This window comes from Bos taurus, chromosome 8 (assembly GCF_002263795.3).
Source record: "Bos taurus isolate L1 Dominette 01449 registration number 42190680 breed Hereford chromosome 8, ARS-UCD2.0, whole genome shotgun sequence".
In the NCBI taxonomy this organism is placed as follows: domain Eukaryota; kingdom Metazoa; phylum Chordata; class Mammalia; order Artiodactyla; family Bovidae; genus Bos; species Bos taurus.
Genome location: NC_037335.1, coordinates 49302133 through 49320745, shown reverse-complemented (window position 1 = coordinate 49320745; position 18613 = coordinate 49302133).

Below are 18613 nucleotides of genomic sequence, written 5' to 3'. Positions count from 1 at the left end.
AGAATTTGAACAATAAACCAGAACTACAAAATGAAAGGATTAGTGGAGTAGCAGCTGTTTCAGAACGAACAGGTATCACAAGAAATTTCCCACTTGACTCAAGGAAAGGAAATTTGTTTGGTAGTCTCGATGATGATTCATTTTTATTCTTCATGAAACCTTATAAAGTTATATATGATGTTTTCATTAAACTATACGTAAGTATGAACTCTCTCATAGTATTATAGTTCAGTTTATGCTACATTTTAGTAGTTCTTTTTTCTTTTATATAGCTCAGGTTATTATATACGTATATATCAGGTTTGGAAAAATCGGTGAAGATAGTTTCTTATGATTGTCAATTTTTAAAACATATTCTAAATTCTCAATGCTAATGTTAATAAAGTCAACATATCCTGAAGAGGGAGATCATCTAATCTAAATATTTTGTCGCCTACCATAACAAGTACGTTTTGAACTATTTAATTACATGCCAACTAATTAATTGATTGGTATTATTGCAAATTGGTATTATTGCATCTTGGACAGAGGTAGACCAGCTTTTTAATACCACATTTATTTTTGTCAGGTGAAAAAGGAAAAGATAATTACACAAAATTATCTTATATTTGTATTTTTATTCCTGATTTTGACAATGGAAACATTGGAACATGCACAGTGACACTCCTGTGAAATAAAGAAAAAAGTCCATGTAGCTTTTAGAAGACTACCTGAAAGAAACATTTTGTCCTGTTTTTGTGGTTACCAGTAGCATTAATGTGGAGGAATTGGGTTGTATATTTAGATTTGTAATACATTGGCAAACATATGATAGCAACACTAGATGTGGTACCTGTGGCAGAATTAAGGACAAAAAGTTAGAAAAACATTTTTTTCCAAAATTAACTTTCAGCTGTAACTCTAAAGGTAATGAAACTCCAAAATATAAAAAGAAAGTCACTAATCATATAGGAATATTTCTGTGAGTAATCTATTGGAAACTCTGTCCCCCCAATAATGCTGTCAAGTGGAATCTGGAAATAAAACATATCATGTGTTACCATTAGCAGCTTAAGGGATAATAACTGGTTAAATGCTTCGTGTACGTGAAAAGCCACATACTCCAAGTCTGGGGGAATGAGTCACCACTCTTGCTGTTTCTAGAAGATGACTCATTAGTTCCATTTATTTTACACAGAGAGAACAGAAAATGAAGAAAAGGGGGAGAAAGAGAAAGTTAAAGTAACTATTATGTTTTATATTTTCACAGTATATTTATCTCTACTCCTGTAGTACAGACCTGATAGTGAAAAGGAAATAAAACAAGGATACAAAGTATGGAGTCTCTCACACATACCATACTTTAACAGAGCAAAAGTATTTGGACAAAATCTGACAAAACATCTGATTTAAGTAAAGGGTTTCCTCCACCCCTTTGTTTTAGGTTCTATCTAAGCATTACTTTTCATGTGAAGAAAGAGGTATGCTCAGAATCATCAAAGACCGCAATTCTCTGAAATCTTAAAATTTCCCCACAGCTTTCTCACACCCATTATTCACAGTCAATGAAAATACTACCTTAGTTTGTATTTCTAATGGTGCCAAGAAGGTTGAGAACCTCTTAACACATCAGTACAGGAAGGTGGTTAATTGAGAATGTGAAGGAATAACATTTAGATACATTATCTTGCTTCCTTGATATGGATTTAACAGGGAAGAATGAAAGTTATCACCCTGTCTGCCAAAGAATTAACCATGACTAGAATTCCCAGGGATTTGGAATCTCCTTATTCTCATGGACTTTGGAAGGAAAATAGTTTCCTAAGTTTCTCGTTAGGGTCAAGCCAAAGTAAGACAATATTTTGTTTGTTTTGAAGGTCCAGACACATCTAGAGTAATGTTTCAACTGCTAAATCAAAATCATTAGTGAAATATGAAGTCAATTTGTTACGCACTGATCAACACTAAAAAGAAAGAAAGGAGTAGAATAGAATGAAATGGAACAATGTGGAAAGCATCAGTATGTTTCATTTATTATAAGCTAAGTTATTTTGTGAAACTTTAGCTTATAATGCTATGTGTGTGGATGTTTGTATGAATGGTGTAAAAATGTAAAAGTTTTGTGGAAACAAAATTAAGCTTTCACGCCATGATTTTAAATCATTATAACTAGGCTCAACACATCTGTATTAATCAAAATAGAAACCACTACAATCAACACATTTTTGCCAATGAGAAATAAGTCTGCTTATTCCTGTAGCATAACAATCTGTGCTTTGGAATTTGACTAACTCTTGGAAAGCATTTTCTGCATCCTACTGGTTGTGGAAATGTTTTGCCTGAAAAAAAGTTGTGAAGATGCTTGAAGAAGTGGTAGTTGGTTGGTGAGAGGTCATTTAAATATGGCAGATGAGGCAAAACTTTATAACCCAGCTCATTCAACTTTTGAAGAATTGGTTGTGCAATGTGCTGTCAGGCATTGTCATGAAGAAGAACTAGGCCCTTTCTGTTGACCACTGCCTGCTGCAGGGATTGCAGTTTTCAGTGCATCTCAATGATTTGCTGAGCATACTTATCAGATGTAATGGTTTCACTGGGATTCAGAAAGCTGGAGTGAATCAGATCGGCAGCAGACCACCAAACAGTGGCCCTGACCTTTTTTTTGGTGCAAATTTGGCTTTGGGAAGGGCTTTGGAGCTTCTTCTCAGTCTAGCCATTGAGCTGGTTGTTGCTGGTTGTCATATACAATTCACTTTTCATCACACATCACAGTCTGATCAAGAAATGGTTTCTTGTTATTGCATAAGAAAAAGAGAAGACATCCGGTCCCATCACTTCATGGTAAATAGATGGGGAAACAATAGAAACAGTGACAGACTCTTTTTTGGGGCTCCAAAATCACTGCAGATGGTGACTGTAGCCATGAAATTAAAAGATGCTTACTCCTTGGAAAGAAAGTTATGACCAACCTAGACAGCATATTAAAAAGCAGAGACATTACTTTGCCAACAAAGATCCGTCTAGTCAAGGCTATGGTTTTTCCAGTAGTCATATATGGATGTGAGAGTTGGACTATAAAGAAAGCTGAGCGCGAAGAATTGATGCTTTTGAACTGTGGTGTTGGAGAAGACTCTTGAGAGTCCCTTGGACTGCAAAGAGATCCAACCAGTCCATCCTAAAGAAAATCAGTCCTGAATATTTATTGGAAGGACTGATGTTGAAGCTGAAACTCCAATACTTTGGCCACCTGATGTGATAGAATTGACTTATTTGAAAAGACTCTGATGCTGGGAAAGACTGAAAGTAAGAGGAGAAAGGGACAACAGAGGATGAGATGGTTGGATGGCATCATCAGCTTGTTGGACATGAGTTTGGGTAAGCTCCGGCAGTTGGTGATGAACAGGGAGGCCTGGTGTGTGCTGCAGTCCATGGGGTTGCAAAGAGTCAGACATGACTGAGGGACTGAACTGAACTGAAGAGAAGACAACACATCAAAACGACGATTTTTTTGCTTTGCAGTCAGCTCATGAGGCACCCGCTTATTGAGCTTATTCATCTTTCCATTTTGCTACAAGTGCCAAATGATGGTAGAATGGTCAAGGTTGAGTTCTTCAGCAATTTCTCTCTTGAGTCTTCTGCATTGACAGGTGGGTTCTTTACCAATACAGGAGACTTAAGAGAGTATGTTATTCCTTTGTAAAAACATTTCACTATTTATTTATCCATTTTTCTCTGGTTACATATTGGAATGTTTCTAATTTCTGGCTATTACAAACTGTGCTACAACAAACGTCCTTATACACACCTTCTGGTTCTTTTGCTAGGTCATGGTGTTTGCATGCATTCTACTTTAGTCAATACTGCCACTTAGTTTTCCAAAGTTGTACCAAGTTACACTTGCAGACAGCAGGAAATGAGAAATCCAGTCTTTCCTTATCCTTGTCAATATTTGCTATTGTCTTTTTCATTTTAACAATTCTGGTGTTGTGAGTGGTATTACCTTGGGTTTTTAATTTAGCTTTCTTCAGTGACTAATGAAGTTTAACACCCTTATATATATATGTTCATCATTGGATATATTCTTTCTTAGATTCCAGTTCTAGTTTTTGGTCCATTTTTTCTAAAGGGTCATCTGCCTATTTCTTACTGATTTGTAGGTGTTACTTATATATTCAAATTTTTTATACAATGTTCACAAACAGGCAAGGTTTATCTATTTTAATTTTTTGAAAAATACTTTAAATTGAAATAAATTTACATACACACACATACACACTTACACATACCGCATGCACAAAGTAGTTGGTCTGACCTAAAGAGGTGGTTGCAATTCTCAGTCCTGGAAGGAACACAAGAGCTTTGGGTTTTCTAGATCATATAGTGTGCTTGAATCCTGTCAGATGCTTCTATGCTAGCATGGTCACAGAAGGGGCTGACTCCATGGGACATGAAAGAAGTCAGCACCAATTGCCATGGTCTCAGGGCCTTACTGAAGGTGCCCATGATTGAAATGGTCATCAGCAAATGAGATCATTGAAATTAAGAGCAATGTGGTGCCGTTTCTCATTTCACTAGGTTTTCCAAAACCTTGTATTCCGGTGTGATGCAGGGATAAGAGAGAAAGTGCTGAACACGCACTCAGGTTAAATTTACTGCTAGTCTCAGGGTGTGAATTTTGAGGTAAAAGTGAATCCAGTTTATAACTTTAAGAAATATTTTATCTCTCCTGTGTTCAAATTGTAATTCCAATAGCTGTCAAACAAAAAGAGGTGATAGCATACTTGTGCTAAGATCTTATATCTCTGCTCCTCTATGTTTCCCTTTGTGGGTGATAAATCATAGATAAAATAGAAATTCAAATTCAGTGGAGGTTTAATATCTATTATTATATGACTTAGGAAACGTCAGTGAATAATTCAGTGAGTCAGTTCTTACACTCCTACTAACAGGATCTTGCTAGGATTAGAAAATGTTTCACAAGTCTTTTTTATCCTTGAATATGGTGTCACCATTCCTCTCTATGTTATTCTAAAAAGGAGAGAGAATAAAATGGTCACATTGGCTGCTGCTGCTGCTAAGTCGCTTCAGTCGTGTCCGACTCTGTGCTACCCCATAGACGGCAGCCCACCAGGCTCCCCCATCCCTGGGATTCTCCAGGCAAGAACACTGTAACTAATTTTATTTCAATAAATTATCAAGAAATTTGTAGGCAGAAAAATTAAGATGTCTGTTAAGGTCAAGAGTTCAAAATCTGCTTTCCAGGTTCAAGAAGAGCAAAGCATCTGTTTAAATCCAATGTTGTGAAATTTCAGATTTCCTAATGCTAGCTTAATTACCATATTCTTTGATAACCTTTAGTAATTTGTGCTATCATAATGATTTCTTCCTTTATGTCAACCAACTTGCAGCAAAACTTTGTGATGAGAAAAATACATATATATATAAACTAATTTCATGATGATATTAGTTTGAGTAATAAATATTTATTCAAAACTCCAGTTGGCAGGGACACTTGTTAATTGCTGGTAAGGAATACAAGATGGGACTACCCTTTGGAAGGTAGCCTGATAGTTTCTTAAAAAGTTAAACATAGTCTTAGGACACAGTCCAGTGATTGTATGCCTAGATACTTACTCTAATGAGTTGAGAAAATTATTTTATCACAAAAATCTGCACATAAATCATTATAGCAACTTTATTCATAATTTCCAAAAATTGGAGGCAACCAAGATATCCTTTAATCGGTGAGTGGATGAACTATTATACATCCATACAGGGCTTCTCAGGTCACGCTACTGGTAAAGAATCCACCTTCCAATGCAGGAGATGCAAGAGATGCAGTTTCGATCCCTGGGTTGGGAAGGTCCCCTGAAATGGGAAATGGCACCCCACTCCAGTATTCTTGCCTGGAATATTCTATGGGCAGAGGAGCCTGGCAGGCTATAGTTCATAGGCCACAATTCATGGGGCCTCAAAGAGTCAGACATGACTGAGCGACTGAGCATAAACATACATACACACACACACACACACACACATAATGGAATTTTATTCAACAATAAAAAGAAATATGTTATCAAACTAGGAAATGTCATGGAAGAATCTTAACTGTGTACTGCTAAGTGAAATAAGGCAGTATGAAAAGGTTGTATACTATATGATATTAACTATATGACATTCTGGAAAAAGCGACCTCCAGAGACTGCAAAAATATCAATGGTTGCCACGAGTCTGGGAGAATGGTAAGAGAATGAGTAGGTGGAGTACAGGGGATTTTTAGGACAGGGACATTTTTCTATACTATCATAATGTTATATATACGATATTTTGTATTTGGCAAAACCCATAGAACTGTACAACATAAAAAGTGAACCCTAATGTAAATTCTTGTATTAGCAAATAATAATATATCAATAGAGGTTCACCAGTTATAACAAACGTACCACACCAGTGCAATATATTAATAATAGAGGAAACTAAGGAAGAGGGCCTTTATGGGAACTCTCTATATTTTCTATTCAGTTTTTCAGCAACTCTTAAACTGCTCTAAAAACTAAATTTATTAATTAAAAAAAAACAGTTGACTATATAACAATAGATTCACATCTTTTAATTAAATAATAATGCTATTTTCAACTTCTATTTGAATTCAATGGATTAAATAGATAATTTAAAACAATTCTTTAAATAGGAACAATTAGAAAACTGGATCCTTATTTTATATCATATTAAAAATATTTCAGATAGAACTAAGATTTAAATGGAAGTAAATATATAAATGGGGCTTCCCTGATGTCTCAGCGATAAAGAATATACCTGCAATGCAGGAGACATAGGAGAGGTGGGTTCAATCCCTGGGTCAGGAATATCCCCTGGAGGAGAAAATGGCAACCCACTTCAGTATTCTTGCCTGGAGAAACCCATGGGCAGAGGAGTCTGGCAGGCTACAGTCCATGGGATCACAGAGTTAGACACAACTGAGTGACTGAGCATGCATGCACAAATATGGAAAAAACATACATAATCTCTGGGCTAGGAAACACTTATTCATGCATGGAAATCTAGTATGATTTAGAGAGAGAGAGAGAGAGATTTTAATAAACACAAATAAAAGTACATGTGGAAAAATATAAATAGAATCATTAGATTCTCATAAAAATTCAAATCTTATTTTCATATATTAAGAAAAGGCTGATATGTATACTATAGCAGGAGCTTTTATAAACTGTTGAGGAAAAAAATTCAAGCAACCTAAACAGCAATAGAAATGAGGCGGAAATGTGAATATTCAGAGAAGCAAATTCAAATGGCCAAACCATGGATTTGTGTGAGAAATTTCTCCTTGTCCAAAAGGTATTCCCACTTCCTCCTCTCTGTTGACCTGATCTAGATTATGTGGCAGAATTGGGAATAGGTGTTCCTATGGTAGTTGGAGAGGCAGTGGATGGGTCCCAATGCCTCTCTCATGAAGATGAGGGATGCCTTGTCATCCCCGTAGGACTGTAGCTAAAGATTACCAACAAGCTCCTTGGTGTGCACCCCCAAGAAAGTGCAGGTCTTGAACTACTAGCAGTTGAAAAAGAAATTTATTTCACCAACAGAGAGTAAACGACAAATTTTGTTTGCACCGTTTCAGATAAGGAAGCGGTGGACATTAGAATAAACTTTTGACTCATCATTGTCTCCTGGTACCCTAAATATTGATTATTATGAAGAATTTAAAAGCTATTTTGTCTAAAGTATATGGTTATCTGAATATCTGACTTTGACAAGGTCCTAAAGCAACTTTACTTTCCTATTGCAAAATATGTGTTACTATAGTTTGAGGGTAAAGAGTTTTGCAACAACATACCATATTTTTTCAACATGCAAAAGAATGGCATGGGATTTAAGACTGATTTTAATAACTGAATGATTCAAAATGTCTTTCAATGTCATAATTGTACAAAAATGTTGATATGACTCCTGTGTAGCTAGCTAGTGTATAAAAATTATTCATTTAATTTTTAGATATTTTATAGTTTTTGTACATACATATTATGGAAGGTCATGAAACCTGTCATAAAATAAGTATCAGAATACAAGACAAAAAAGAGCAGAAAAGTTGCACACTTTTTATAACCAAGATCATCTTTAAGCTCAAAGCCAAACATGCAAATTCTAACATTTTCCCTAAATCTGCTACATAACCAGGAGTCTTTTAGAGAGACTAAAAATAAGCAAAATGTGAAAAGGAAACAATTCTAAATTCCATGTGTGTTAGCCAGGTTCAGAAGAACCCCAAGAAATTTAAATTCAGCTAATGGGTTTATAGTGAGCAATCCAGAGAATTAAAGATCCTTAGGCTTCAACAACAGCTCTTCCTTCTATTTGAAACTATATCCTGTTGCCTGGTTAAGGTTTTGCATTTTTAAGAGGCAGTGGCTGGTGCTTGCAATATGCACATTTCAGTTTAATTTCCATCTGGGTGAACAAGAAGTCAGCTGCCTGGAGCTGAGGCATATTTACTGTGGACACAAGTAAATTTGCTTAAACTACCCTAAGTGTAAAGAGAATAAAGGATTAGTTGAGTAAAGAGAGAGTACAAAAAACTCACTGGGATTAGAAATGATGGGTTAGGCAAATCTTCTTTGTAGCATTTGATATTTGCAATATGGAAATGAAATGCAGATCAGAAGAACTGCCTCTCGGACTTCTTAAAATGCAGTGTCTCCTAAACTTCCTTTAAACGAAAACATCTAAGTTACGTTTCTATGTAGCTGGAGTATACTAAGTTTAATATCACTATGAGATATTTTTTTAAAACTCTATAGATGGGCTTTTGTGAAAACTAGTACTGCATTGAAGAGAACTATTGTATCATGAATGTCACTACCATACAGGAGACTTTTTGAGAAAAAGTAAGACAGAATCCATTTTGTGAACAAACCGGTTTTGCAGAAGGAGTCACCAAAGTTCAGAATGTCTAACTGCGGTTTGATGAATCAGGGCTTTAAAATTTGCTCCAGGGTGGGGAAGAGGGGGAGGGAGATTTGCAGGGAATTGCTTGGTCGTGTCAGAACTTAAGTAAGGAAAAGATAATACCATGCCTTTTCTTGAAATACCAGTATTTTTCTTTCATAGGCAGTTTGAGTTTAATGTGACACATGCTGGAAACTGAAACATAAACTCTTAAAAATAAACACAGAAGAAGCTTTTTTTTTTTTCAAGTTACTCATTTCACTTTAAGGGAAAATGGCAGAAAAGTCACTCCCCGCTCCCTACACCCCAGCCGGTGGGAGGGCACTCAGATGTGCTTAAAATACTTGTGTCTTGAAGATGCTGCAGTGCTTAATAATTTAGGTAAAGTTCTTTCAGCTATTGAAACATACCATTCTTTATTTCTGCTGGTCTCATAAAGGCTCAGAAAAGACTCTAAGACTGATTTCTAGTGCAAGGCATTCTCTGCCTTTGAGCTTCTCTCTGTGGAAATTCTATTCGTATTTTTAGACACAGCTCAAAAGCTAATCCTCTACAGCAGAACTTCAAATCTCTACAGAAAGGAGTGCTGCTTCTCAGGAAAGCAAACAGCACATTTGTTGGATCTTGAATACAGGATCATTTTAATTGAATGTTTAGTATACCTATTTTTAAAAATAATTTTATTTATTTATTTATGGATTTTTGGCTGTGCAGGGTCTTCATTGCTTCTTGGGCTTTTCTCTATTGTGGCCAGTGGAGATTACTCTCTAGTTTCAGTGGATGGGCTTCTCTTGTTGTGGAGCCTGGCTCTAGAGCACAGGCTCAGCAGTTGTGGTGCACAGACTTAGCTGCCTTGTGGCATGTGGGATCCTCCTAGACCAGGGACTGAACCCGTTTCTCCTGCATTGTCAGGCAGATTCTTTACCTCTGAGCCACCAGGGGAGCCCCCAGTGTACCTGTTTTTGTATTGTTTCTCTCACCTACTAGATAAGTTTCTTCAGGATGCATTCTTATTCAGCCTCAAATTGTCCACAGGGTTTTCCGCATCGTAGGGGCACACACACTGAAAATCAAACCTTTATTCAATTATTTAGCAGAATGATTCAGCCCTATAGTCACAATGTGTGAGCCTTCCAACAGATGTTAGCAATCTCTTGTATTAGGTCCTCTTCCAAGCCCTGGGGCTTGGTGAAACACAAGCAAAAATCTACCATCCTTACAGAACTAACATTTTAATGACACTAGTTGTATTATGTCAGAGAACCTGAAGAAGGAATTCATAGGGCCTGGACTCCATCTTAGGCCTGTTCATGCTGATCATGCTCGGCCACCTTTCCAATGGACTCTGAACTCTGTGTTTAGTGCCTGTGAAAACAACAACAGAAGGATAAGACCTCCTCCAGACAGGGGAACCTTGAAGATCTTATCTAGGTTACTCATCACCTAAGAGAAAACATACACTCATCACCCCTTCCTCCAGATCAGATCAGATAAGTCGCTCAGTTGTGTCCGACTCTTTGCGACCCCATGAATCGCAGCACACCAGGCCTCCCTGTCCATCACCAACTCCCGGAGTTCACTCAGACTCACGTCCATCGAGTCAGTGATGCCATCCAGCCATCTCATCCTCTGTCGTCCCCTTCTCCTCCTGGCCCCAATCCCTCCCAGCATCAGACTCTTTTCCAATGAGTCAACTCTTCGCGTGAGGTGGCCAAAGTACTGGAGTTTCAGCTTTAGCATCATTCCTTCCAAAGGAATTCCAGGGCTGATCTCCTTCAGAATGGACTGGTTGGATCTCCTTGCAGTCCAAGGGACTCTCAAGAGTCTTCTCCAACACCACAGTTCAAAAGCATCCATTCTTCAGTGCTCAGCCTTCTTCACAGTCCAACTCTCACATCCATACATGACCACAGGAAAAACCATAGCCTTGACTAGACGAACCTTTGTTGGCAAAGTAATGTCTCTGCTTTTGCATATGCTATCTAGGTTGGTCATAACTTTCCTTCCAAGAAGTAAGCATCTTTTAATTTCATGGCTGCAGTCACCATCTGTAGTGATTTTGGAGCCCAGAAAAATAAAGTCTGACACTGTTTCCCCGTTTTTTCCCATGAAGTGGTGGGACCAGATGCCATCATCTTCATTTTCTGAATGTTGAGCTTTAAGCCAACTTTTTCACTCTCCACTTTCACTTTCATCAAGAGGCTTTTTAGTTCCTCTTCACTTTCTGCCATAAGGGTAGTGTCATCTGCATATCTGAGGTTATTGATATTTCTCCCGGCAATCTTGATTCCAGTTTGCGTTTCTTCCAGTCCAGCGTTTCACATGATGTACTCTGCATAGAAGTTAAATAAACAGGGTGACAATATACAGCCTTGACAAACTCCTTTTCCTATTTGGAAGCAGTCTGTTGTTCCATGTCCAGTTCTAACTGTTGCTTCCTGACCTGCATACAAATTTCTCAAGAGGCAGGTCAGGTGGTCTGGTATTCCCATCTCTTTCAGAATGTTCCACAGTTTATTGTGAGCCACACAGTCAAAGGCTTTGGCATAGTCAATAAAGCAGAAATAGATGTTTTTCTGGAACTCTCTTGCTTTTTCCATTATCCAGCAGATGTTGGCAATTTGATCTCTGGTTCCTCTGCCTTTTCTAAAACCAGCTTGAACATCAGGAAGTTCACGGTTCACGTATTGCTGAAGCCTGGCTTGGAAAATTTTGAGCATTACTTTACTAGCGTGTGAGATGAGTGCAATTGTGCGGTAGTTTGAGCATTCAGACAGGCCATAAATTTTTCTTTATCTATTGGAGTGTAACCTCGGGTTTATTGATTATTGGCTAACTGTTTGAGCACATGAGCACGTAGCAAGTGAATGATGGGGTTATTGGGATTGTATTTTCCTTGGTTTATGTAAGTCTCAAGAAACTTGAAGTGGTGGGTTCAGACACATGGGGTATAAAAGATTTTCACAAATGCTGGTCGGGGTCCATGGCTAAGAGGAGACTCTGCCTTGGGCCCGCCGGTGTAATAAGCTGCACTCCACTATCTGCATTGTCCTTCTGAGTGAGTTTGTTTCCCGGGACCCATGGCTACAACAAACCTATTCCAATAAGAAAACTTAAACTTTCTGTCTCTATGGAATTTTTAAATAGTCTACTCATTAATAGTGGAGGGTTTGAAACTGCACTTTTGCCTTATGAGTTAACTGCAGACAACAGATCATGTATGGAAGGCTGTCTGATAGTTTAGGTTGTTCTCTTATAAACATAGCCAATATCTTTGATTTTTTTAAAAAAAGCTAGAGTATGTTGATAACATAAGGCAGAGAAAATTAAAGCTTTGAAAGCATCTAAATGCAATTCTCTGCCCTCTGTGGACACACTGTGAAGAAATCACATCTACCCCTCCATAGTATGGATCAGAAAGGGTTATGAGAAAAGACAACTTTGAAAAAGGCAGGATCAGCACTGTGTCCAAGGGTGAAAGTCAAATTCAAGAGGAAGTGCTTGTCCCACATTGGCCAATAGAAGCAGAGGCACACAGAGGATTAGAAGACAAATCAACCAAAGCTAATTGTAGTCGCTCTTAATAGTAGAGAAGCAAAAGGCCAGACTCTTCAAAGTTTTTGTAAAGGGCCAGAACAGGATGGATGGTATTAAGGAATTATTAATACCTACTAAGCTCTTGCAGGTAAGAGTGCTAAGTCACCTCAGTCATGTCCGACTCTTTGCAACCCCATGGACTGTAGACCACCAGGCTCCTCTGTCCATAGGATTTCCCAGGTAAGAATACTGGAGTAGGTTGCCGTTTGCTTCTCCAGGGGATCTTCCTGACCCAGGGATCAAACCCACATCTCTTGTGTCTCCTGCATTGCAAGCAGGTTCTTTACCACTAGCACCACTTGGGAAGCTCTCCAGGTAAAAGTAAGGAGGCTTTACTAAGAAAGAGGGGAGAGGGCTAGATTCAAGACACAGAGGGAAGATCTTGATAAAGTAAGCACTATGGAAACCTCACCAACTTGCCAGGGGAAAATAGCATTAGAAGTAAAGAAAGCTTTTCAACTAGTTTGTTGTCTTTTTATATGTAAATTAACGTCTTTTTCATATAAATAGTACCTGTGGTATTGTTGATTTGTGCTGTTACATATAAGTCCCCTGGATAAGTCAGGTTTGCTAGTACAAACACTGAACTCCAACAAGCTCAGTCAGAATGGGGAAAATAGAAGAGAACAGTATTAGGGTTCTCTTTTGCAACTCAAGAACAGATCTAGCCCTCAGACTCTTAGAACTAGAAGTCTGCATGTGGTTTGAAGTTTCTTTCTTTTTCTCTTATCTCTGCATTAATCAGACCAGCTTTTCTCCTAATGGTGGGAAACTTGACAGACAACATTCTTGTTCTTCACACTTCTTATCACTTGTCTATCAAAGAAGCATTGCTTCTGTCTCTGTGTTGGGGAAAAAATACTGGAAGGGTTGCTATTGGCATATTTTGGATCAGTCACTTATTTCTGAAGCCATCTACAGTGGTCAGAGAGTTAATTTACTGTGACTGAAAGCCCAGTTGGTTGATTTTATCCAAAAGAAGGTAGGATTAATCTTAGCATCAGTAACAATATTTCTCAGACAAAGCAATAAATGTCTACAGCATTCTTTCAGGGAGGAAATCCACTGTTTTCCTCCATGTCTCCACTTTTATTGTCTGGAAAGTTTAAAATACTTAACTTTTAGCCTAAAATGTATTGCCTTTATTTTTCCCCTTGGTATAGCTGGATAAACACCTTCTATAGTCGATACAGTGATTTATGGATAATAGGAACTTTTAAATGTAAGTAAAATTTTTGTACATATTTGTACAAAAAAATCAAATCCTACTTTCAATATAAATAGTATTATAGTTAAATTTGTTTAATTCTTTAAGCATTTGATATTTCTACAAATATGTTATAAGTTTGTAACCAGTGCCACAAACAAATAAGGCCTATTTTCTTTTTACAAATGTCATAAAACCTCATTTCATTTATTCTTTATTGTAGTGCAATATTGTGAAGGTGAGGAAAATATAGGCCGTATCAATGTCCAACTGCCAACATGAACTTTTTGTTGTTCTTTCATTTTTGTTTCTCTGGTCACAAGCCTTTATATGGTACATCACTGTTTGCAGAGTCCAATTATGTAATTCTCTCATTTTAATCATGGTTGACTGCCATATACTTTCTCGCATATGTGTGCTCACTCACTGAGTCATGTTCACCTCTTTGCAACCCCATAGACTGTAGCCCACCAGGCTCCTCTGTCCATGGGATTTTTTCAGACAAGAATACTGGAAGAGGTTGCCATTTCCTTCTCCAGGGGACCTTGCTGACCCATGGATTGAACCCAGGTCTCTTACTTGGAAGGCGGATTCTTTACCACTGAGCCACTAATCTGGGTTATAATATTTAAATTTCTTTTAAAAGAAAAGCAAAATCTAAAGCAAAAGCATTTGTTTTGTTTCAAGAAATAAAGACGTTTTTCCTTAAAAAAAAAAAAAGCAATCATTTTATAAAGATTGCTACCTTGCTCTTCTTTTTTATATATATTATTTTTTATATATAATATATATATGATATAAAAATGATATAATATTATTTTATTTATTATTGAGAGCATTAACCAACATCTGTCATTTTTAATCTTGATTTTCTCCTAATGGTTGATCTTTTCATTTTACTTTTTTGATGCCTGAAGGTAATGAACCACTTTCATATACATTCATAGATTATAATTGTACTATTATAAAGGAAAATGAGGATTTAAGGTAGAACTCTGTGGAAGAAAATGTATGTGTGTATATATTATATATATTCTGTAAGTGCTGAGAATATATATATATGTGTGTATATATACATATATAGGTGAAGTAAAGTAATAGAACAATTTCTATTTTTAATTGACCAGTTTAAGCAACTGCCATGTTCATTAAGAGCCTATTGTTGCCCCGGTTCTGTACCTGTCCTTCAGATAAAATCTTATTTTGCAGTCTCAGGAAGAAACTCTTTCTTCAGTATCTTTTCTGGGGGAAAGGCAGAACATGTTTTATAAAGTAAAAATGTAAGAATTTCATCTCTTGGTTTAATGTCTCAGTTCAGTTCAGTTCAGTCACTCAGTCGTGTCTGACTCTTTGAGACCCCATGAACTGCAGCACGCCAGGCCTCCCTGTCCATCACCAACTCCTGGAGTTCACTCAAACTCACATCCATCGAGTCGGCGATGCCATCTGTCCTCCCCTTCTCCTCCTGCCCCCAATCCCTCCCAGTATCAGAGTCTTTTCCAATGAATCAACTCTTCGCATTAGGTTTAATGTCTAAAAAGACCTTAAAAAGTGAAGATAATGCAATGGTTAAATATTATTTTTGCTTGTTTTATTTTATTTTCCCCTTCTCATCTGCAGTCAACAACTAAAACCCTGAAGGCTGCCTCTTCCTCTCCCATTCTGTCCTCAGCTTCACATGTATCCTTGGCCAAACTAGACCAATTTCTTTACCATTTTCCAAATAATCTCCATTCCTGCTCTTGCACAATTGCTCATTCTGTTTCCAGTAAAGACACTCCCCTTTTTCCCCATAAATCTTTGCATTCTTTAAAGTGCAGCTGCAACCTATATTATGTACTCCTTAACTTTCTAGTTCATTCCTTTGAGTAAACAATTATACTCTTGTTTATACTAGTACTTAATAGTTCCTTAGTCTCAGAAACGTCTTTAGAGAACCGACAGACTTTTCAAAGCTTTTTTAATTTCAACCTTAAAAAGATCCAGTTAGAAATTATTTTTCTGTTGATAAAAGTGAGGTGAGGCTCACAGGATTTCAGATTTTTTTTCCTTGTAAAAGAAAAGTGAATTGTGACAATATTTGAACTTTCTTTAGGACTACAAATGACATTCCTGCCTATTACAAACAGCATAGTTCACAGTAGGTGTTCCAATTGTTACTCACATGTTCCCATTCAGAATTAGAAGGAAAAATGAGAAAAATCAAACTATGACTTAAGAGGAAGATGGCACTGAATTCCTTTTTAAATAATTTGGTATGAATATACAATTACTTGTGTGGTTTTCTGTGTAATTGTGTGTTTGATATCTATCTCCCCTAACAGACTGTAAGTTCCCTGATTTATTTCTTATTAGTTCCACTCCCCAGCACAGTGCCTGGACTGCAACAGGTGCTTAATAAGTTCTTGTTAAAGGAATAATGAATGATAAGATATCTCTATATTAGAATGAGCTCACTTGTCTGAGGAATTCTTTAATAATAAGGTATCAATCAGAACAATCTGGTTGACTTTCCATGATTGGAAAGCTGTTACTATTCTTTTGAGCTCGAAGGAAATCTACTAGCCATGCTTGAACAGAATGAAGGTGAACCAGTACTGACTGTTAAATAATACAACGCAGGTGCTGTGACTGAGTAACAGATATGGACAGTTTTCATCTCTGAGGTCAAGTCTAGTTTCAGTTTCTATTTTCTAACATTCTTTTTTCTCCTTTCATTTTAAAATGAAATTTTTTTACTGTTAATGACATGATGATAGTAATGAAGAATGGCTTTCTTCTTTAATAACCCATTGAAGACCCATCGTTAACTAACAAAATTTGGAGTGAACAGAATGGGATTTAGAAGGATATCTAAGTAAGGAAAAAATATTATTTGTGTATAATTTTTGAAAACAGAACTGGAAGGTAAAGGAGGGTGGAGAGGAACATTCTAAGGGTGAAGCTCACTGAGAGAATTAAGGATGAAAGAAGCACTGTTAATACTCCCCTGACTTTAAGTTCCTGAGTAAATAAATCCTTTCCATAGTCCCAGTGTAGAGTTGTCTGAAACTGAATAAGTAAGGAGGGAATTCAGGCCATCATGGTAAACCTGAATTAAGACTCTGGCTATTGCTGATATAAAGTACATCTCTGACCAATCAACAGGATTGACTTACCCATGATTCTGAACTTTGAAACATAAAACTTTACATGGCTTTGTCCCTAGGTGGGCAGGTGGCAGAGTAATGGTGCCATTGTATTTATTTATGGTTGACTAGCTGAATCCTAGTGGTTTAAGACTGAGACCCAACAGAAACCAATCTATAGGACACACTCAGGCACTACTGATATTCCTGAGACAAGCCTGAATTTTCCACTTGCCTCAAATGGAAACCAAGGAGAGTGGAGAGCTGTTACGCAGCCCCAGTAGAAATGCTTTACATCCCTATCACGATGCTTTATCATTTAAGTTTTACAACACTGAATTGGTTCCATTCTGCTGTAACACAAATGTGTAAGTGTGTGTGCATGTGTGAGCATCTGTGTCTGTGTGTGTTTAACACTTACTCAATGTCTGGGTTCCTAGATAGCAGTGACTTCAATTTTCTCAGTATTTTTGACAATGATAATGGACATTGTCATTATCCAAATGGACAATGTCCATTTGGAATGGACATTCCAAAGCATTTCCTTTGGAAAAAGTTTAAACACATTGGAATAGTGGACTCTGCTATAGGATCTGGCTCAGAGGGAACTGTAGTTATCATGTTTTATTTATCTTACCCTCATTCCTGCACAGATACTTCGTTTTCACCAAGACTAATAAGGCAAATGTTGATTCAGAAAGGTACATTTACTTCTGGTCATTATTCAGTTTAAATTATTCATTTTACCTAGAAAATACATTAGAATGGTACTTACTAAAACCAGAAACATAAATAATTCACTATATATAAGACAGTTCAGATAAAGTGCCTCAAACCATTTTGTTGATTTGAGTGGAATATTTAAAATACTTATAGCTAGACATATATATTATGTTGCTTATTTTTGAATATGTATTTTAAAGTTGTCTTCATGCCAAGAATCATGTTACTGTTCAAATGAAGTATATGATTGAGCATCTATAACCTTATCTTCTGACTGTGCCTGATTCTTGACAAAACCATCATGTGGGCAGGGATATTAAAAAGTGCCTAGAGCTTTCTTCTGGAGAAGGCAATGGCACCCCGCTCCAGTACTCTTGCCTGGCAAATCCCATGGACAGAGGAGCCTGGTAGGCTGCAGTCCATGGGGTCGCTAGGAGTCTCGGACACGACTGAGCGACTTCACTTTCACTTTTCACTTTCATGCACTGGAGGAGGAAATGGCAACCCACTCCAGTGTTCTTGCCTGGAGAATCCCAGGGACGGGGGAGCCTGGTGGGCTGCCGTCTCTGGGGTTGCACAGAGTCGGACACGACTGAAGTGACTTAGCAGCAGCAGCAGAGCTTTCTTCTCAATCGTGTAACTATAAAGTCTTTTAAGTGAGAGAGGTGGAAGTGAAATCCCATCTGCTACATCCAGCAAGGGTGAAATTTTCTGTTGGTTTTACATTTCAGGGCTTGCAAAACTTTTTTCACATATATTTATTTCATCCACATAATTATATTGTGAGAAAGATTAGGCAGGTAATATTTCACATATTTCAAAACTGAAATGCACTGAAGTTGAGATTTAGTTAAACTGAATAATTAATAAATAGGGGAGTCAGGACATGAATCTAGATTTATAGTGCAGACCACAATGCCCAATTTGACTTAGCTATTTGGAGGCATAAAATTATCTACAATTCTAAATTAAAGACTGACAAAAATTTAGAAAGACAATTTTTGATTGACAATAAAAT